Source organism: Ranitomeya imitator, chromosome 4, assembly GCF_032444005.1.
Source record: "Ranitomeya imitator isolate aRanImi1 chromosome 4, aRanImi1.pri, whole genome shotgun sequence".
Lineage (NCBI taxonomy): Eukaryota > Metazoa > Chordata > Amphibia > Anura > Dendrobatidae > Ranitomeya > Ranitomeya imitator.
Window position 1 is genome coordinate 81,531,682 of NC_091285.1, and position 16,713 is coordinate 81,548,394.

The 16,713-nt window shown below is 42.8% G+C and overlaps 1 protein-coding gene across 1 annotated transcript in view; it reads left to right on the forward strand.

Moving 5' to 3' along the window:
* The first annotated feature begins 1,987 nt into the window (after nucleotides 1-1,987).
* Nucleotides 1,988-16,713, forward strand: part of STING1 (stimulator of interferon response cGAMP interactor 1) — a 126,895-nt gene continuing 112,169 nt past the window's right edge. Inside the window, exon 1 of the mRNA XM_069761967.1 lies at nucleotides 1,988-2,052. The gene's annotated coding sequence lies outside the window, so the exon portion shown is untranslated. The remainder of the gene's footprint in view (nucleotides 2,053-16,713) is intronic.

Here is a 16,713-nt window from a genome sequence, read left to right on the forward strand (position 1 = left end):
CAAAACCACACAAAGGGGGCAAAAAAAAACCACCGTGCCGAACTAACGGCACGGCGGTACACCCTTTGCGTCTCAGAGCTTCCAGCAAAACAAAAGACAAGCTGGACAGAAAAAAAGCAACAAAAAAAACAAAAAGCACTTAGCTATACAGAGCAGCAGGTCACAGGAACAATCAGGAGAAGCTCAGATCCAACACTGAAACATTGACAAGGAGCAAGGATAGCAGCATCAGGCGGAGTTAAGTAATGAAGCAGCTAACGAGCTCACCAGAACACCTGAGGGAGGAAGCTCAGAAGCTGCAGTACCACTTGTGACCACAGGAGTGAATTCAGCCACAGAATTCACAACAGCCCCCCACAAGTAATGACTGTGAGTGGAGAGGGAAAAGACATACACAGAATGAAACCAGGATGCAGCACAGGAGGCCAGTCTAGCTAGATAGACAGGACAGGATAGAATACTGTGCGGTCAGTATTAAACACTACAAAAATCCACACAGAGTTTACAAAAATCTCCACACCTGACTAAAGGTGTGGAGGATAAATCTGCTTCCCAGAGCTTCCAGCTTAACTGAATAAATCCATACTGACAAGCTGGACAAAACATAGAAAGCACTGAACGAATAAGTCTACAACCCGTGGACAGAAAAGAGCAAGCAAGGACTTAACTTTGCTGAACTGGTCAGGATATCAGGGAAATCCAAGAGAGATGTGAATCCAACCAGGAACCATTGACAAGTGGCACTGGCTGAAGGGAAGAGCCAGGCATAAATAGCCGAGCAGAAAGACAATCAGTGGAAGCAGCTGCAGACTGCTAAATCCAAGGAGCAGCCATACCACTTAAAACCACCGGAGGGAGCCCAAGAGCAGAACTCACAAAAGTGCCACTTACAACCACCGGAGGGAGCCCAAGAGCGGAATTCACAACAGAATTTACAGGAACTGGAGGCTTTTTGCCAAGAAGAGTGGGCAGCTTTACCATCTGGAAAAATAAGGAACCTCATCCACAATTACCATGAAAGACTTTAAGCTGTTATTGATGTTAGAGGGGGCAATACACGGTATTAAGAAATGGGGTATGTGGACTTTTGATCAGGGTCATTTGGATGTTTTGGATTGTCATTATGATTTAAAAAGAGAAAACGCAGTAGTTTGACAAGAAATGGCTTCACCCAACCACTAACCATGAGTGGAGAAAAGGTTTTGGTGTTATTAGCACGGTGGCGCAGTGGTTAGCACTGCAGCCTTGCAGCGCTGGAGTCCTGGGTTCAAGCACCACCAAGGACAACATCTGCAAAGAGTTTGTATGTTCTCTCTGTGTTTGCATGGGTTTCCTCCCACATTCCAAAGACATACTAATAGGGAATTTAGATTGTGAGCCCCATCGGGGACAGCGATGATAATGTGTGCAAACTATAAAGCGCTGCGGAATATGTTAGCGCTATATAAAGATTATTATTATTATTCATATTCTCTGAAAAAAGGCCAAGAAAACAAAAATCCTGCTGGGGTATGTAAACTTTTGAGCACAACTGTTTGTATTCACATGCACATATGAGGCATTGTATGTAGGTTTTATTAAGTGCCTAACTTTTCATATAGGTACTATTGATCTATTATATCAAATGCTGATAGGGAGACTGTGGTTTTGTTCCCAATTATGGAGCATTACTGTATCAATAAAATATATTTTTTGCATTGATGGGTGTGCTCCTATTTCTGTATTGCTTCCTCTTTTTTTGTTAGAGACATCAGAAGGCAGACACACATGGAGAATGATGGCTATGGCGCTGTCTGCCACTATTGGCGGTACACCACTATCTCTAGCTACTGCTTACATCCTCTTGCAGCTATCGTTCTGCTTTTAGAAAAAAAAAACACCATAGTTGTAGGTTTAATGTGTCGTACAGAAAGTAAAATAGCAAGTTAAACAAGTTCCTCCTTTGTGAAGTTTTACTTTTGCTTTCATTTCCCCGCCTGAGATTGAAGTTGTAAAATCAACTTCCAGTGATTCCCTTTCAGCTGCAAGTGCAAATTAGTACAAGGATTAAAGGTAAGATTGATTAGATTATGCCTCAGTATAGAAGGAGAATTCTTAATATGGTTATCATGGTATTGTGAGCAGTATAGCAGCATTACTTACTTGTATAACATGGTGGCATTTTCTTTTGTATCGTGTGTCTGCATTAATTTTGCATGGTGATGTTTTAAATTCTTTTTTATGTAAAGGCAGCTGACTGTTTGTATTACATGTATGTTGTTTTACCTGTGTAAATGTAACTTACATACAATTGTTAAAAACTAAACAGTGGTATACAAAAAAGAGAAGAGGTCTTACTGCAAAGTTCAACCTGGTCCACTTATTATAGTGCTCGGCTTTTCTGCCTAGGACAGAAAATAATGGTTTGTTCCCCCTCATCCATGTTTCTATGAACCACCACCTTTTGTTTGCTAATAGCTAATTAGCGAGTCTGAATGAGCTGAGTGTGACCTGAGCGTAAGGGTACCGTCACACTAAGCGACGCTGCAGCGATACCGACAACGATCCGGATCGCTGCAGCGTCGCTGTTTGGTCGCTGGAGAGCTGTCACACAGACAGCTCTCCAGCGACCAACGATCCCGAGGTCCCCGGGTAACCAGGGTAAACATCGGGTTACTAAGCGCAGGGCCGCGCTTAGTAACCCGATGTTTACCCTGGTTACCATCCTAAAAGTAAAAAAACAAACGCTACATACTTACCTACCGCTGTCTGTCCCCGGCGCTCTGCTTCTCTGGTCTGGCTGTGAGCGCCGGGCAGCCGGAAAGCAGAGCAGTGACGTCACCGCTCTGCTTTCCGGCCGCTGTGCTCACAGCCAGACCAGAGAAGCAGAGCACCGAGGACAGACAGCGGTAGGTAAGTATGTAGCGGTTGTTTTTTTACTTTTAGGATGGTAACCAGGGTAAACATCGGGTTACTAAGCGCGGCCCTGCGCTTAGTAACCCGATGTTTACCCTGGTTACCAGCGAAGACATCGCTGAATCGGCGTCACACACGCCGATTCAGCGATGTCAGCGGGACCTCAACGATCAAAAAATGGCCCAGGCCATTCCGACACGACCAGCGATCTCACAGCAGGGGCCTGATCGCTGCTACGTGTCACACATAGCGAGATCGCTACTGAGATCGCTGTTGCGTCACAAAACTTGTGACTCAGCAGCGATCTCGCTAGCGATCTCGCTATGTGTGACGGGGCCTTAAGTGTGAACGGCGGTAAGTGTGACTTGTGATTCAGTGACTCTGGATTCAGGGAGTTTCCAAGGGAGGAATTACTGAATTGCTGGCTATGTGAATACTTTTCTGCCCAATGATGACAAAAGTATTCTAGGAGTGATACCTTTATTGGCTAACCAGAAAATAATATGTTTGCAAGCTTTCAGAGCACAGTGGCTCCTTCTTCAGGCAAGATTACAAATAGATTAATAAGAAAAAAGCATAATATTTAAAGAATAGTACAGCAGGACATTTGTTAGGGGGTGGGAAGTGTGATGAGTCCATATATAAGCCAAGGTAATCAAATTAGGCATTTTCTTACAAATGGAGAGGCAGTGGGAACAATGTTCTTAGTTATCTGGAGTATGTCAGGTGGAGGTGTGAATTGTATCCATGTAGTGACTCATAAATCCAGGTGTTAAATTGAGTCCTAAGGTACCTTCACACATAACGATATTGTTAACGATATCGTTGCTTTTTGTGACGTAGCAACGATATCGTTAATAAAATCGTTCTGTGTGACAGCGACCAACGATCAGGCCCCTGCTGGGAGATCGTTGGTCGCTGAAAAAAGTCCAGAACTTTATTTCGTCGCTGGATCTCCCGTGGACATCACTGGATTGGCGTGTGTGACACCGATCCAGCGATGTCTTCACTGGTAACCAGGGTAAACATCGGGTAACTAAGCGCAGGGCCGCGCTTAGTAACCCGATGTTTAACCTGGTTACCAGCGTAAAAGTAAAAAAAACAAACAGTACATACTTACCTAACGCTGTCTGTCCTCCAGCGCTGCGCTCTGCACTCCTCCTGCTCTGGCTGTGAGCGTCGGTCAGCCGGAAAGCAGAGCGGTGACGTCACCGCTCTGCTTTCCGGCCGCTGTGCTCACAGCCAGAGCAGGAGGAGTGCAGAGCGCAGCGCTGGAGGACAGACAGCGTTAGGTAAGTATGTACTGTTTGTTTTTTTTACTTTTACGCTGGTAACCAGGGTAAACATCGGGTTACTAAGCGCGGCCCTGCGCTTAGTTACCCGATGTTTACCCTGGTTACCGGCATCGTTGGTCGCTGGAGAGCGGTCTGTGTGACAGCTCTCCAGCGACCAAACAGCGACGCTGCAGCGATCCGGATCGTTGTCGGTATCGCTGCAGCGTCGCTTAATGTGAAGGGGCCTCTAGTGTCAAGAATTAAACATATTCATTAGTTTGTATTCCCAAATTTATCTTTCCCTGTGGTCCTTAAAATTACCTTTTAGTATTAAGACTTTTAAATCTGTCATACTGTGTCCATTTCATTCCTGATTGTGTGTCTGTGTAGATTCATCCTAGTTTGTAGTCTTTGCATAGTTTCCCATGATACAATGTACGAGGTGCCCTGGAAGTATTTATATTGGGGAAACTATGCAAAGACTACAAACTAGGATGAAGGGGGGGTCTAGTTTCCAAAATTGGGTCACTTGTGGGGGGGGGTTCTACTGTTTAGTCACATCAGGGGCTCTGCAAACGCAACCCGACGCCCGCAAACCATTAAATCAAAGTCTGCATTTCAAAACGTCACTACTTCCCTTCTGAGCCCCGACATGTGCCCAAACAGTTGTTTACCCCCACATATGGGGTACCAGCATACTCAGGACAAACTGGGCAGCAACTATTGAGGTCGAATTTCTCCTGTTACCCTTTTTTTTCACTGCTCTGCGTTATAAACTTCTGTGAAGCACTTGGGGGTTCAAAGTGCTCACCACACATCTATATAAGTTCCTTGGGGGGTCTAGTTTCCAAAATGGGGTCACTTGTGGGGGGTTTCTACTGTTTAGGCACATCAGGGGCTCTGCAAACGTAACATGATGCCTGCAGAACATTCCATCAAAGTCTGCATTCCAAAACGTCACTACTTCCCTTCCGAGTCCCGACGTGTGCCCAAACAGTGGTTCCACATATGGGGTATCAGCATACTCAGGACAAACTATACAACAACTATTGGGGTCCAATTTCTCCTGTTACCCTTGTGAAAATAAAAAATTGCAGGCTAAAAAATAATTTTTGAGGAAAGAAAAGTGATTTTTTATTTTCCCAACTCTCCGTTATAAACTTCTGTGAAGCACTTAGGGGTTTAACCCCTTTCTGACCTTAGACGTACTATCCCGTCGAGGTGACCTGGGCCTATCTGACCCTCGACGGGATAGTACGTCATAGCGATCGGTCGCGCTCACAGGGGGAGCGCGGCCGATCGCGGCCGGGTGTCAGCTGCCTATCGCAGCTGACATCCGGTACTATGTGCCAGGAGCGGTCACGGTCCACCCCCGGCACATTAACCCCGGCACACCGCGATCAAACATGATCGCAGTGTGCCGGCGGTATAGGGAAGCATCGCACAGCAAAGTGTCAGATCAGTGATCTTACACTTTAACATGATTTCCCCCCCCCCCTTCCCCCCGGGGCAATGTTATAGTGTAAAAAAAAAAGTATTCCAATGTGTAAAAAAAATTAAAAAAAATTCCCCCCCAAATTCCTAAAAAATATATATATATTGTTCCTATAAATACATTTCTTTATCTAAATAAAAAAAACAATAAAAGTTCACATATTTAGTATCGCCGCGTCCGTAACGGCCCCACCTATAAAACTATATCACTAGTTAACCCCTTCAGTGAACACCGTAAAAAAAAACGAGGCAAAAAAACGCTTTATTCTCATACCGCCAAACAAAAAGTGGAATAACACGCAATTAAAAAGACAGATATAAATAACCATGGTAACGCTGAAAATGTCATCTTGTCCCACAAAAAACGAGCCACCATTCAGCATCATCAGCGAAAAAATAAAAAAGTCATAGTCCTCAGAATAAAGCGATGCAAAAATAATTATTTTTTCTATAAAATAGTTTTTATCGTATAAAAGCGCCAAAACATAAAAAAATGATATAAATGAGGTATCGCTGTAATCGCACTGACCTGAAGAATAAAACTGCTTTATCAATTTTACCAAACACGGAAAGGTATAAACGCCTCCCCCAAAAGAAATTCATGAATAGCTGGTCTTTGGTCATTCTGCCTCACAAAAATCAAAATAAAAAGCGATCAAAAATGTCACGTGCCCGGAAATGTTACCAATAAAAACGTCAACTCGTCCCGCAAAAAACAAGACCTCACATGACTCTGTGGACTCAAATATGGAAAAATTATAGCTCTCAAAATGTGGTAACGCAAAAATATTTTTTGCAATAAAAAGCATCTTTCAGTGTGTGACGGCTGCCAATCATAAAAATCCGCTAAATAACCCGCTATAAAAGTAAATCAAACCCCCCTTCATAACCCTCTTAGTTAGGGAAAAATTAAAAAAATGTATGTATTTCCATTTTCCCATTAGGGTTAAGGTTAGGGCTAGGGTTAGGGATAGGGTTAGGGCTAGGGTTAGGGCTAGGGTTAGGGCTAGGGTTAGGGTTAGGGTTGGGGTTAGGGTTGGGGCTAGGGTTAAGGCTACAGTTAGGGTTTGGGGCTAAAGTTAGGGTTAGGGTTTGGATTACATTTACGGTTGGGAATCGGGTTGGGATTAGGGTTAGGGGTGTGGTTAGGGTTACTGTTGGGATTAGGGTTAGGGGTGTGTTTGGATTAGGGTTTCAGTTATGATTAGGGGGTTTCCACTGTTTAGGTTCATCAGTGGCTCTCCAAACGCGACATGGCGTCTGATCTCAATTACAGCTAATTCTGCGTTGAAAAAGTAAGACAGTGCTCCTTCTCTTCCGAGCTCTCCCGTGTGCCCAAACAGGGGTTTACCCCAACATATGGGGCATTAGCGTACTCAGGACAAATTGGACAACAACTTTTGGGGTCCAATTTCTCCTGTTACCCTTGGGAAAATACAAAACTGCGGGCTAAAAAATCATTTTTGGGGAAAATTTTTTATTTTTATTTTCACGGCTCTGCGTTATAAACTGTAGTGAAACACTTGGGGGTTCAAAGTTCTCACAACACATCTAGATAAGTTCCTTGGGGGGTCTAGTTTCCAATATGGGGTCACTGGTGGGGGGTTTCTACTGTTTAGGTACATTAGAGGGCTAAAAATAATTTTTGTGGGAAAAAATTTTTGTTTTATTTTTATGGCTCTGCATTATAAACTTCTGTGAAGCACTAGGTGGGTCAAAGTGCTCACCACACATCTAGATAAGTTCCTTAGGGGTTGAAGACACAAAGCGCACAGAGAGGTAAAAAAATACTCTGTTGTAAAAAAGTCACAGTAAGGCTGGTTTCACATTTGCGTTTTTTTGGGTGCGTTTTTGCGGTAAAAAACGCAAAAAAAGCATGGTGAAAAAACGCATGTAAACGCGTGCAAACGCTGCGTTTTTTTGAAGCATGCGTTTTTGCATGTGGTGAAAAAAACGCGGCGTTTTGACGCGTTTACATGCGTTTTTTCATGCGTTTGCATTTTTTAAACGCATGCTGAGAAATGTGTGACAGCTGCCAATCATCAAAATAAAGTAAAAAACCCACTATAAACAGAAATAGTTAGGGTTAGGGGTAGGGGTAGGGTTAGGGGTAGGGATCATAACCCTAACCCTAACCCTACCTCTAACACTAAGGGATCCTAAAGGGATTAGGGTTAGGGGTAGAGGTAGGGTTAGGGTTAGGGGTAGGGTTAGGGTTAGGATCCCTTAGGGTTAGGGTTAGGGGTAGGGTTAGGGTTAGGGGTAGGGTTAGGGTTAGGGGTAGGGTTAGGGTTAGGATCCCTTAGGGTTAGGGGTAGGGTTAGGGTTAGGATCCCTTAGGGTTAGGGTTAGGATCCCTTAGGGTTAGGGGTAGGGTTAGGGGTAGGGGTAGGCTTAGGGTTAGGATCCCTTAGGGTTAGGGTTAGGGGTAGGGTTAGGGGTAGGGGTAGGGTTAGGGTTAGGATCCCTTAGGGTTAGGGTTAGGGGTAGGGTTAGGGTTAGGATCCCTTAGGGTTAGGGGTAGGGTTAGGTTTAGGGGTAGGGTTAGGATCCCTTAGGGTTAGGGGTAGGGTTAGGGTTAGGGGTAGGGTTAGGGTTAGGCTCCCTTTATCACCTTTATGTTGGGGGGTGGCATATCAGTGTGTTTTCTGTTTTTTTAATATAAAAACGCATGCGTTTTTAACGCAAAAAAACGCTTGCAAAAAAAAACGCATGCGTCCCCATTGACTCCAATGTATTTTTTGACCCCAAAAAAACGCATGAAAACGCATGCGTTTTTTTTTGGTCCAAAAAACGCCTCTCAAAAATACTGCAAGTTGCATTTCTGAAAATGAACGCAGGCAGAAAAAAAAAGCATGCGTTTCAAAACGCGACCAAACGCGTACAAACAAAAACGCATGCGTTTTCAATGTTAAATATAGGGAAAAAAACGCATGCGTTTTTTTAAAAAAAACGCTGCAGACAAAAACGCAAGTGTGAAACCACCCTAAATAAGCAAGTGCTAGTCAAAAAATAAAAAAATACAGGGTATTTAGTTAATACATTTTTTTGCAAAAAAAAGTATGTTAACCCCTTCATGACCAGGGGATTTTTCGTTTTTCCGTGTTCGTTTTTCACTCCCCTCCTTCCCAGAGCCATAACTTTTTTATTTTTCCGTCAATTTGGCCATGTGAGGGCTTATTTTTTGCGGGACGAGTTGTACTTTTGAACGACATCATTGGTTTTAGCATGTCGTGTACTAGAAAACGGGAAAAAAATTCCAAGTGCGGTGAAATTGCAAAAAAAGTGCAATCCCACACTTGCTTTTTGTTTGGCTTTTTTGCTAGGTTCACTAAATGCTAAAACTGACCTGCCATTATGATTCTCCAGGTCATTACGAGTTCATAGACACCAAACATGACTAGGTTATTTTTTATCTAAGTGGTGAAAAAAAATTCCAAACTTTGCTTAAAAAAAAAAAAAAAAAAAAATTGCGCCATTTTCCGATACTCGTAGCGTCTCCATTTTTCGTGATCTGGGGTCGGTTGAGGGCTTATTTTTTGCGTGCCAAGATGACGTTTTTAATGATAGCATTTCGGTGCAGATACGTTCTTTTGATCGCCCGTTATTGCATTTTAATGCAATGTCGCGGCGACCAAAAAAACGTAATTCTGGCGTTTCGAATTTTTTTCCCGCTACGCTGTTTAGCGATCAGGTTAATACTTTTTTTTATTTGATAGATCGGGCGATTCTGAGCGCGGCGATACCAAATATGCGTAGATTTGATATTTTTTTTATTGATTTATTTTGATTGGGGCGAAAGGGGGGTGATTTAAACTTTTATGTTTTTTTTATTTTTTACACATTTTTTTAAACTTTTTTTTTTTACTTTTGCCATGCTTCAATAGCCTCCATGAGAGGCTAGAAGCAGGCATAGCACGATCGGCTCTGCTACATAGCAGCGATCTGCTGATCGCTGCTATGTAGCAGAATTGCACGTGTGCTGTGAGCGCCGACCACAGGGTGGCGCTCACAGCGACGGGCAATCAGTAACCATAGAGGTCTCAAGGACCTCTATGGTTACCATTCACAAGCATCGCCGACCCCCGATCATGTGACGGGGGTCGGCGATGACGTCATTTCCGGCCGCCCGGCCGGAAGCGGTAGTTAAATGCCGCTGTCTGCGTTTGACAGCGGCATTTAACTAGTTAATAGGTGCGGGCAGATCGCGATTCTGCCCGCGCCTATTACGGGCACATGTCAGCTGTTCAAAACAGCTGACATGTCCCGGCTTTGGTGCGGGCTCACCGCGGAGCCCTGCATCAAAGCAGGGGAGCCGGCATCGGACGGTATAGTACGTCCGATGCCGGTAAGGGGTTAAGCTGCTCCACCAATCGCCAAGGTATACCTATAATAGAGCAGTCCTGTCTAATGTATATAATCCCTATCTGATGTATTTAAAAACCTGATCATCTGTATAGTACCTGTATGAACAGGGTTCAGAGAGAAAATATCTATGTAGAACATGCGAGATGGAACAGCTACAATGCAAATGACCCACAAAGGAGTGATGGACTCCCCAGTCTTGTAGAAACAAGAGAACAATTATAAAACCAAAAACACATGGGCTACTTGCACAGTGAACAAGTCTGTAGAAACCTGTTCACACCACCAAAGAACTTGAAGACACAAAAGCGCACAGAGAGGTAAAAAAATACTCTGTTGTAAAAAAAGTCACAGTAAATAAGCAAGTGATAGTCAAAAAATAAAAAAATACAGGGTATTTAGTTAATACTTTTTTTGCAAAATACATCAGATAGGGATTACCGTATATACATTAGACAGGACTTTTGTGTCTTCAAGTTCTTTGGTGGTGTGAACAGGTTTCTACAACTTGTTCACTGTGCAAGTAGCCCATGTGTTTTTGGTTTTATAATTGGTCTCTTGTTTCATTAATTAAAATTAAATTAAAATTTGGAAAATTTGCGAAATTTTCTAAATTTTCGCCAAATTTCAGTTTTTTTCACAAATAAACGTAGGTAATATCAAATAAATTTTACCACTATCATGAAGTACAATATGTCACGAGAAAACATTGTCAGAATCACTGAGATCCGTTGAAGCGTTCCAGAGTTATAACCTCATAAAGGGACAGTGGTCAGAATTGTAAAAATTGGCCTGGTCATTAGCGTGCATACCACCCTTGGGGTTAAAGTGGTCACCGCACATCTAGATTAGTTCCATTGGAGGTATAGTTTCCAAAATGGGGTCACATGTGGGGGAGCTCCAATGTTTATGCACACAGGGGCTCTCCAAACGCGACATAGTGTCCGCTAACAATTTGAGCTAATTTTTCATTCAAAAAGTCAAATGGCGCTCCTTCCCTTCCGAGCCCTGCCATGTGCCCAAACAGTGGTTTACCCCCACATGTGAGGTATCAATGTACTCAGGAGAAATTGTCCAATAAATGTTATGATCCATTTTATCTTGCTGCCCATGTAGAAATGAACAAATTGAGGCTAAAAGAAGTTTTTTGTGAAAAAAAAGTACTTTTTCATTTTTACGGATCAATTTGTGAAGCACCTGGGGGTTCAAAGTGCTCACTATGCATCTAGATAAGCTCCTTGGCAGGTCTAGGTTCCAAAATGGGGTCACTTGTGGGGGAGCTCCAATGTTTAGGCACACAGGGGCTCTCCAAACGCGACATGGTGTCCGCTAAAGATTGGAGCCATCCGTTTTTCATTGAAAAAGTCAAATGGCGCACCTTCCCTTCCCAGCCCTGTCGTGCGCCCAAACAATGGTTCCCCCCACATATGGGGTATCAGCGTACTCAGGACAAATTGTACAATAACTTTTGGGGTCCAGGTTCTGTTTTTACCCTTGGGAAAATAAAAAAAATGTTGCTAAAAGATCATTTTTGTGACTAAAAAGTTAAATGTTCATTTTCTCCTTCCATGTTGCTTCTGCTGCTGTGAAGCACCTGAAGGGTTAATAAACTTTTTGAATGTGGTTTTGAGCAACTTGAGGGGTGCAGTTTTTAGAATGGTGTAACTTTTGGGTATTTTCAGCCATATACACCTCTCAAACTGACTTCAAATGTGAGGTGGTGCCTAAAAAAATGGTTTTGTAAATTTCGTTGTAAAAATGAGAAATCGCTGATCAGATTTTAACCCTTATAACTTCCTAGCAAAAAAAAAATTGTTTCCAAAATTGTGCTGATGTAAAGTAGACATGTGGGTAATGTTATTTATTAACTATTTTGTGTCACATAACTCTCTCGTTTAACAGAATAAAAATTCAAAATTTGAAAATTGCAAAATTTTCAAAATTTTCGCCAAATTTCCATTTTTTCACAAATAAACGCAAAAATTATCGACCTAAATTTACCACTAACATGAAGCCCAATATGTCACAAAAAACAATCTCAGAACCGCGAGGATCCGTTGAAGCGTTCCTGAGTTATTACCTCATAAAGGGACACTGGTCAGAATTGCAAAAAACGGCCAGGTCATTAAGGTCAAAATAGGCTGGGTCATGAAGGGGTTAAAGATAATTTCAGGGAGTTAGGCTGCAAGCTGAAAGCAAGGACCTCCAGCGTAGTATTTTCCGAAATACTGCCTGTACCACGTGCCACGCCAGAAAGGAACTTGGAGATTAGGGAGGTTAATAAGTGGGTCAAGAATTGGTGTAGGAAGGTGGGGTTTGGGTTCCTGCAGAACTGGGCCGACTTCTCAGTTGGCTACAGGCTCTACACTCAATGAGGAGGGTGCAGCTGTGTTGGGGGAGAAAATGGCTAGAAGGTTGGAGGAGTGTTTAAACTAGGGATTGGGGGGGAGGGTATTCATTTTATAGGAGGGGAAGATAGTGCAGATAGAGACCTGGGCACAAATAACGAAGATGGGGGTGGTAGTGGCATAGGGGGTGGGAGGGTGGGGTTAGAACAGTTAATAATTTAAGAAAGAATAGAGGTACAGAGAGGAACATCAAGTGCATGTATACTAATGCCAGAAGCCTCACCAACAAAATGGACGAATTAGAACTAATGTTGTTGGAGCATAATTATGACATGGTGGGGATATCGGAAACATGGCTGGATGAGAGCCATGACTGGGCTGTTAACTTGCAGGGTTATAGTCTGTTCAGAAATGACCGAATGGATAGACGAGGGGGAGGGGTGTGTCTATATGTAAAATCGTCCTTAAAACCCATCCGGCGTGATAATATAGGTGAATCTAATGAAAATATAGAGTCCCTGTGGGTGGAGATAAGGGGAGGGGGAAAAAATAATAAATTACTGATAGGGGTTTGTTATAAATCTCTAAAAATAATGGAGAAAATCCTCGTAAAGCAAATAGATGAAGCTGAGACTCAAGCGGAAGTCATTATTATGGGGGACTTCAACTACCCTGAAATAGATTGGGGAACAGAAACCTGCAGTTCCAGCAAAGGTAATCGTTTTTTGACAATTATGAAAGACAATTACCTTTCACAACTGATTCAGGACCCCACAAAAATGGGGGCACTGCTAGACCTAATATTAACCAACAGGCCAGACCACATATCAAATATAAGGGTTGGCGGTCACTTGGGGAATAGTGATCACAAAATAATAAGTTTTCATGTATCCTTTAATAAGATGTGTAGTAGAGGGGTTACAAGGACACTAAACTTCAGGAGGGCAAATTTCCATCGGATGAGAGAGGATCTTGGTGCAATTAACTGGGACGATATCCTGAGACATAAAAATACACAAAGAAAATGGGAGACATTTATTAGCATTCTGGATAGGACGTGTGCAGAATATATAGGAGGAAACCAATGTGGCTAAATAGAGCTGTAAGGGGTGCAATAAGTGACAAAAAGAAAGCATTACGTAGTTAAAGAAACCAGGGATTCAAGCTTGAGGAGGATAATTTGCATATTCCAGGTGCCTTCTGGGAAAAGCGAAGAGTCTCCCTCAGCAAGAAGATCGTTGGGTACAGCCGGGACCAGCTGCTTGGAAAGCATCACCAAACCAGGGATTCAAGCTTGAGGAGGATAATTTGCATATTCCAGGTGCCTTCTGGGAAAAGCGAAGAGTCTCCCTCAGCAAGAAGATTGTTGGGTACAGCCGGGACCAGCTGCTTGGAAAGCATCACCAAACCAGGGATTCAAGCTTGAGGAGGATAATTTGCATATTCCAGGACCCTTCTGGGAAAAGCGAAGAGTCTCCCTCAGCAAGAAGATCGTTGGGTACAGCCGGGACCAGCTGCTTGGAAAGCATCACTAAACCGGGGATTCAAGCTTGAGGAGGATAATTTGCATATTCCAGGTGCCCTCTGGGAAAAGCGAAGAGTCTCCCTCAGCAAGAAGATCGTTGGGTACAGCCGGGACCAGCTGCTTGGAAAGCATCACCAAACCAGGGATTCAAGCTTGAGGAGGATAATTTGCATAATCCAGGTGCCTTCTGGGAAAAGCGAAGAGTCTCCCTCAGCAAGAAGATCGTTGGGTACAGTCGGGACCAGCTGCTTGGAAAGCATCACCAAACCAGAGATTCAAGCTTGAGGAGGATAATTTGCATATTCCAGGTGCCTTCTGGGAAAAGCGAAGAGTCTCCCTCAGCAAGAAGATCGTTGGGTACAGCCGGGACCAGCTGCTTGGAAAGCATCACCAAACCAGGGATTCATGCTTGAGGAGGATAATTTGCCTGTAGGACATTATTGCAAGAAAGCTTGGCTGAGTAGATTACACAAGAAGGAAAACACACAGCAAGTCAGCAGGATCTAGGAGCAACATGGCAGATGTGACAATCTACATGGTGAACTGCAGCATGTGCTACATGTTCACAGATCGACCAGAAGAAGAATCCAATTTCACCTGTCAGAATTGTAGACTAGTGGCCCTTTTAGAAGAAAAGGTGCGGGGTCTGGAAGAAAGAATATCAACTTTACATAGTAACATAGTAACATAGTTAGTAAGGCCGAAAAAAGACATTTGTCCATCCAGTTCAGCCTATATTCCATCATAATAAATACCCAGATCTACGTCCTTCTACAGAACCTAATAATTGTATGATACAATATTGTTCTGCTCCAGGAAGACATCCAGGCCTCTCTTGAACCCCTCGACTGAGTTCGCCATCACCACCTCCTCAGGCAAGCAATTCCAGATTCTCACTGCCCTAACAGTAAAGAATCCTCTTCTATGTTGGTGGAAAAACCTTCTCTCCTCCAGACGCAAAGAATGCCCCCTTGTGCCCGTCACCTTCCTTGGTATAAACAGATCCTCAGCGAGATATTTGTATTGTCCCCTTATATACTTATACATGGTTATTAGATCGCCCCTCAGTCGTCTTTTTTCTAGACTAAATAATCCTAATTTCGCTAATCTATCTGGGTATTGTAGTTCTCCCATCCCCTTTATTAATTTTGTTGCCCTCCTTTGTACTCTCTCTAGTTCCATTATATCCTTCCTGAGCACCGGTGCCCAAAACTGGACACAGTACTCCATGTGCGGTCTAACTAGGGATTTGTACAGAGGCAGTATAATGCTCTCATCATGTGTATCCAGACCTCTTTTAATGCACCCCATGATCCTGTTTGCCTTGGCAGCTGCTGCCTGGCACTGGCTGCTCCAGGTAAGTTTATCATTAACTAGGATCCCCAAGTCCTTCTCCCTGTCAGATTTACCCAGTGGTTTCCCGTTCAGTGTGTAATGGTGATATTGATTCCCTCTTCCCATGTGTATAACCTTACATTTATCATTGTTAAACCTCATCTGCCACCTTTCAGCCCAAGTTTCCAACTTATCCAGATCCATCTGTATCAGAATACTATCTTCTCTTGTATTAACTGCTTTACATAGTTTTGTATCATCTGCAAATATCGATATTTTACTGTGTAAACCTTCTACCAGATCATTAATGAATATGTTGAAGAGAACAGGTCCCAATACTGACCCCTGCGGTACCCCACTGGTCACAGCGACCCAGTTAGAGACTATACCATTTATAACCACCCTCTGCTTTCTATCACTAAGCCAGTTACTAACCCATTTACACACATTTTCCCCCAGACCAAGCATTCTCATTTTGTGTACCAACCTCTTGTGCGGCACGGTATCAAACGCTTTGGAAAAATCGAGATATACCACGTCCAATGACTCACCGTGGTCCAGTCTATAGCTTACCTCTTCATAAAAACTGATTAGATTGGTTTGACAGGAGCGATTTCTCATAAACCCATGCTGATATGGAGTTAAACAGTTATTCTCATTGAGATAATCCAGAATAACATCCCTCAGAAACCCTTCAAATATTTTACCAACAATAGAGGTTAGACTTACTGGCCTATAATTTCCAGGTTCACTTTTAGAGCCCTTTTTGAATATTGGCACCACATTTGCTATGCGCCAGTCCTGCGGAACAGACCCTGTCGCTATAGAGTCACTAAAAATAAGAAATAATGGTTTATCTATTACATTACTTAGTTCTCTTAGTACTCGTGGGTGTATGCCATCCGGACCCGGAGATTTATCTATTTTAATCTTATTTAGCCGGTTTCGCACCTCTTCTTGGGTTAGATTGGTGACCCTTAATATAGGGTTTTCATTGTTTCTTGGGATTTCACCTAGCATTTCATTTTCCACCGTGAATACCGTGGAGAAGAAGGTGTTTAATATGTTAGCTTTTTCCTCGTCATCTACAACCATTCTTTCCTCACTATTTTTTAAGGGGCCTACATTTTCAGTTTTATTCTTTTACTATTGATATAGTTGAAGAACAGTTTGGGATTAGTTTTACTCTCCTTAGCAATGTGCTTCTCTGTTTCCTTTTTGGCAGCTTTAATTAGTTTTTTAGATAAAGTATTTTTCTCCCTATAGTTTTTTAGAGCTTCAATGGTGCCATCCTGCTTTAGTAGTGCAAATGCTTTCTTTTTACTGTTAATTGCCTGTCTTACTTCTTTGTTTAGCCACATTGGGTTTTTCCTATTTCTAGTCTTTTTATTCCCACAAGGTATAAACCGCTTACACTGCCTATTTAGGATGTTCTTAAACATTTCCCATTTATTATCTGTATTCTCATTTCTGAGGA